Genomic DNA, 6,199 nt, shown 5'->3' with positions numbered 1-6,199 from the left:
GGGAGTGGTATCTCTCTGATAGGGTTTGACCCAGCTCCCCTATCTGCTGTAACTGGCTCCTTTCTCTGCTAATCTCGGAGTTAAAGTGGTTCCCTTCGCTTTACAGCAGGGCAATTGTATGGCCCGGATCACGTGACCCCCGGGCTAGGTAGGTCGTGGTGTTCTCTAAGGATTGGGTGTCTCCCAAAACCAACCTCCAGCGACAAACCTTGCCATGGGGAGGGGGGGGGGGGGAGCCGAGAGACGCCCGTGGAGTGGATCGGCCCTTTAAACTCGCAGGACTGCACCAGGGTCATGGGTCTGATGTGTTCGGTGCTTGTGGAAGTCCCTGTGTGCTGGCAGAAGTTTTGCAACTGGGTGAGTGCAGCGGCGAGGGGATGGATCCCCCGGCTGTGTCCTTGGACTGTCTCGGAGCGATTCGGGTGCTTAGTTATTAGCAAGAACCAGAGCGTTTTGTAAAGGCTAGATCCTGCCTTTGCATCGTTCTCCGCAGCGCCCTGGTCTCTCTGCTCGCCCTGCTGGCTAGGGCAGATGGTTTGTTTGATCTGACGCTGAATATAAGCACGAGCCGCCCCCCTCTTCCTCACAACAACACACCCCACTTCGGATCCGAAACCGATGGAGCGGCCTCGGACACGCGAGTTAAAACGCGCGTGGGTTTTGTTTTTTGTTTTCTACCGTCCGTAAAAGTCGCAGTAGCTGCCGCTGCTGTCTGGGTCTGATTTTTAAACTGCGCGTCTCTTTTGAAGTTGGAGTTTCCCGCAGAAATCCGATCAAATGCGCAAGTCCTGGTGTCCTGATTTGAAAGGGTCAGAGGGAAGATTACTGTCTCTCCCACACCCCCAATCAAAGCGCTTTTTAAAGTCACTTCGTATGAAAGTCCCACGTGTGAAAACCATCTAAAACTTTCTTACTGAACTAAGAATTCGTCACGGAAATTATAGGAAGGTGTGAAGTGATTTCTGCCTGAATAGCAACTTCTCTGGTGTTTTTAAAAAAAATGAACATAATAAAGAAGGCGGGGAGGAGAGGGGCAGAAATCCTATCGTCAGTTGACAAAATCAGGCAAAAAATTGAACTAAATCTTCGCAAATCCCACGATCCAGCCGGAGAGGTGGCGACATGCATTCCCAGCTCCTCTGGGAGAAGCTAAGAGAACGCCAGATTCCCAGAGGGCCCTGAGATATTCCCACATTTATTGCTAAAACTTGAACATTTCAATAAAGTTCAGAACAAACTGTTTGTTCAGTAAACTCCTTGCCGGAGACCAGGAGTAACCCAAGACAGACTTGAGCTCTAAATAACAAGAGCTGGGGTTTTAAAAAAAGTATTATTAATTAGGATGATGATGATGAAAGAATTTCCAAAATTTTCCATAATTTTAACATGATCATACTTGAAAACACCCCTCTTCTTGTTCGAAGTGTCATTGCCTGAAAGAGGTGAAAAGAGCAGGGAGCTATTATTTTAAGAAAGAAAGAAAGAAAAACCAAACCAAACCAAAACAAAAAAACCCACACACACAAAACCCCCCAAACCAAGAGAAAACGTCTTATTTTGAGGTCTGATCAAGTTGGATTTGCTGCCACCCGGTTACTGAGTACACCCGGTTATGATGCATTTGGGGGTTTCTCTCTGAAGGAACAAAGCTCTTAAATAAATATAAATCCAAATTCGAGCTCGGATCTGCGTAACGACCATTTTACAATTATTATAGTTATTTACTATTTTATTGAGCTGAATATTAAACCAGCTTCTAGCTAGAACTTGGATTTTGTCCTAAAGAGAGACACCGCCGCGTTGATTCTGATCTCTGTCATGAGCAAAAGGTGACAGGCAATGAAACGGGATTTTACGTTGCACATTTTAAGCCGTTTGCCAGAGATCGGTGAATAGGACCAATTAAAAGTCTCTTTTCTGTTTCCATCGCCAGGCTAGTTCTCAGCCTGCTTCACCTGCGTCACCTGGCAAAGTCAATCTCTGCAGTCAAGGCGTCTCTACTGATTGTCTCCTGCCGTGAAATACTTGGGAAATGCTTTCCCTTCCCAGGACAAGGAGTTACACCTCGGCTGGCCATCAACCCCACACAGCAATCCCGAGGCGTTACCGCCCAGAGCTCGCTCTCTCTCGCTCTCTCTCTCTCTCTCGCTCTTTTTTTTAAAGTAAAAAACTTTTTATTTGCAGAATTCTAGAAAACATTCGGTAACACAGCTCCCAAATGCCAAGCTGCTGATCACGTTTTTCATCTGAAATATTCATCTCCTGTGCTCACTGGCATTCAGGCATCCTCTTGCTCCATTCCGCCTAGAATGGATACACATAGTCCCATATTCTGCTCTGGCAACGTGCAGTATGGAGCTGCAGAAAGCTTGCACGTTACGGTGCTCACGCTGGGCAGAGGGTCCTACCCGCGCTGTTAGAATCTGCCTCCCGACCGCTTTTGTGCAAATGGAAAAAAAAATCAGGGTTTAATTCCTTATCCCCAAACTACACCCCGTTGTTTACCGCCTCCCAACAAACTAGGGATGCTATCTTGCAGTCCCTCCACAGGTAAACTCACACTGACTACAATGGGGGCCCCCAGGGGCCCCTGTTCTAATCTGTTCAATTCTTGCATTGAAATTTATTGCTAATATCCTATAATAAAAATTAAATATTAGGAGGCTTTTAAAAAATGCTGTCGTTAATAACTAAAAAAGAGACTCGAACAGACAGCAGGAAAGCAAGAGGACCCGGAAGTTTTACTTTTATCTCTCCAGTTTGATTTGTTGTGTACTTTTAACTTGAACGTTTTACAGTAACAAAAAATGTTGGAGGCATAGAAAATCTCCTCTCCAAAATGAATTTATGTAAGAATGGGAACTTACAGAGCAATGCCATATAACTGGCTACAGATGTGCATGTATTTAAAACATAAGAACAGCCATACTGGGTCAGACCAGTGGTTCATCTCTCCCAGTGTCCTGTCTTCCCACAGTGGCCAATGCCAGGTGCTTCAGAGGAAATGAACAGAACAGGTAATCTTCAAGTGAGCAACTCCCAGCCTCTGGCAAACAGCAATCCCTGCCCATCCTGGCTAATAGCGATTGGTGGACCTATATCCTCTTTGGATTTAATCTAATTCTTTTTTGAACTCCCCTTATAGTCTTGGCTTTCACAACATCCTCTGGCAAGGAGTTCCACAGGTTGATTGTGCCGTGTGTGAAGAAATACTTCCTTTTGTTCTTCTTAAACTTTCTACTTTCTAGCTGATTCCGATAAGATTCTGCAATTTAACACTTATGGTAAATTCTCCCTACATAGAAAAGCAATTCAAGAAAAACATATCCAGATTCAGCTCTTTAGTCTGTATTTCCCTTATGCACAGCTGCCACTAAAATCCTTTGAAAAAACCCTTCCCATTAGAATTTACGGCAAAACGGGGGAAAACTGTGGAATTTGCAGTGAACTGAAAATATTTCAATTTTCTGATTTTATTATTAAAATTAAAAATTGTATTTAATAATGTTTAATTTAAAAAAAATCTTTGTATACGATTTCCTTTAGGGTAAGTAGGACTGTAAAATAATACATGTATATATGAGAGAGAGATGTCGATATATGCAATACAAACGTTATGTATAATATATGTCACCTTTGCATTAAAGGAAATCTTGCATAATGTTTTCTTAATTAACACACACGTATAAAACCACCCATTCACAAGTGTGCAGATATTTGTATATATATTATGTATGTAGATGCACATACATAATTATAGCTAGCAATCTTATGCCTAAACGTGTCTCGCAGTAGGTTTAATTAGATTACATTTACAGATGGCTTTAAATCGCCTTGCTTCCACCATTCTAGCTAGTTCAGAAGAATGGTGTATTTCCGTAAACAAGAGTGGTCTAAGGAGCGTGTATCTGGGCGCGTCCGTGTCTGTGTTTAACGGCTCTGGGACCCTTCTTCGTTATATTCTAGACACGCTGAGATCTAGTACAACGGGCAGATTCTCCCATCTACGGCGAGTCTCCGTAATTAGTACCAAGGGCAAGACACGGTGCCCTTAAAACTGCGGCCGCTTTGAGCCCCCAGCAATAATACAGAACCAGAGAGAAATGCACATTTTAAAAGGTCTCGCTCAATGTCTTTCTAGGCAGAAAATATGACCACGGAAAATAATTGCTTGGCAAACCCAAAATTGTTTCCATCAGCCTCCCCTAAACGCTGGTGATTTCCGTGGTTTAATATGATCCTAAGGGAAAAGACGTTCAGCCCCGTGCTTTGAAGGACAAAAGCGTATCTATCGTTTGTGAGCGCCGCGTTTTGTGGGCACACGTAAGCACATGGATGCAGACAGAACACACACGTTACACATGCATGCCACACCCAGACCTGCTAGCCGGACCACATGTGTGCAGAGACAGCTCTGTAGAGCTGTGTGTATCATTTGTATTCAATGTCTCGGTGTGTTTATTAGGTATGTGTGTATAGCTCTGGGTATGTGTATACACAGTGTTAGTGTTAGGTGTGTGTGTGTCAGTATGTCAAATGTGTACATACACAGTGTGTTAGTGTGATAACTGTGTGTTATGTGTGTATATCTCTGTGTGTGTATACACAGTGTTAGTGTTAGGTGTGTGTGTGTCAGTATGTCAAATGTGTGTATATCTCTGTGTGTGTATACACAGTGTGTTGTGTGTGTGTAACTGTGTGTTATGTGTGTATAGTGTGTTATGTGTGTATAGCTCTGTGTATGTGTATACACAGTGTTAGTATTAGGTAAGTGTGTGTATAGACGTGCGCTACTGTGTGTTTATAAATCTGTGCATACACAGTGTTAGAATTATGTACCTGCGCGTATTATGTTTGTGTGTCTACATGCCTGTGTATATATCTGTGTTGAAGTGTGTAGACAGCGTAGTTTGTGTACATGTGTGCGTATTATGTACGTTTCTACCTCTGTTGGTGTTTGTATTCTTTAAATAAGTCGGTGCATGTACGTGTTTTAAATAGTACATAGACACACGTCGCTCACATCTGTGTGTGTTATGTGCGTGTAGAGCGAGTCTGGTTTTGAGACGGTGTGTTGTCCAGGTGTGACTTTAAAACCCAGCTGTGCTTTTTAAGTCTGAAGAGTTATTTTACCGCACTTTAGAAACGCGGCTTTGCAAATGTTTCGGGCCAGCTGGTTGCTGAAAAGGGCAAACTTCCCCAACCGCTCCGACTGCAAACCGAAACAGAAAGCGACCCACGGGGCGTGCGGAGCTCAAGCTGCCCCGGCGAAGAGCTGGTTCTACTCCCGCTGGTCCGCGATCGCCGGCACAGGACAGATTGGAGCGCTCCGGTCGGGCAGGAAGCGGCAGGGTCTGTGCGCTGTTACTGGGGAGACTTTTAAAAAGTCTCTACATGTTGCTGTAGTGGGAGGACGCTGGAGCATTGTCACAATTCATCTGCAACCCCCCCAGCCCACAGTAGCCAAAGAACACGCTTCAGGTGTGCTGCAGACTCCCGCTCTCTGCCCAGGATTTGCGTGTTGCGCAAAAAAAGTGCACCGATCCGCGTCCTTGCTCCAAATAAACGGGTGTTAGCGCACACTTTCCTGCTAGCCAGGAGACTCTGGGTGCGGGGAGCCTAGAAGGAGCTCAGCGGGCTGGAAACAGAGCGCGCGGGTGGGTGGCAGCAACACTTCTGTACCGTCTAGTTCTCGTTACCACTTTGCAATCCGTACTACTGGGGGTGACCCCGCTGTCGCCTGAGGAACACGCTGGGTGTGAGGATTACTCGGGCTAGTCAGGGTTGGCAGGGCCAGTCTCAGATCCCAAGGGAGCTGACATCTAGACCCGCTCCGAGCGCAGAGGAGTTGGCATCGAATCTGCGCAAGGTCTAAACGGAAACCGGTGCCGTTTCGAAGCTAAACCAGTCTGCACAAAGCTCAGACCCTCAGCCCTGGTTCGGGGTGTGCTCAAGGGCCCGGAGGGCCGCGCACAGGAGTTAGCTCAGACTCATCGGGCAACGCACAGCCCCTTAGCTGGGTATCTTGTACCCGCCCCGGTGTGCGGATAATGCAATCACTGGCGAAGGCACCTGGCCGGCGCAAACAGCCCTGACACGGGTCTGCCGCTGATGGTCAGCGTGACAGCTCGAGACCAGGCGCAGCGACCATCTCCTCCAAGTAGACACGGGCTGCACCTCGGCCAAGCTAGGCCCGGAC

Source organism: Emydura macquarii, unplaced genomic scaffold (assembly GCF_026122565.2).
Source record: "Emydura macquarii macquarii isolate MOO-44397 ecotype Brisbane River unplaced genomic scaffold, CSIRO-AGI_Emac_v2 contig_1483, whole genome shotgun sequence".
NCBI classification, from domain to species: Eukaryota; Metazoa; Chordata; order Testudines; family Chelidae; genus Emydura; species Emydura macquarii.
The sequence above is the reverse complement of the archived record's forward strand: the minus strand, read 5'-3'. Positions refer to the sequence as shown.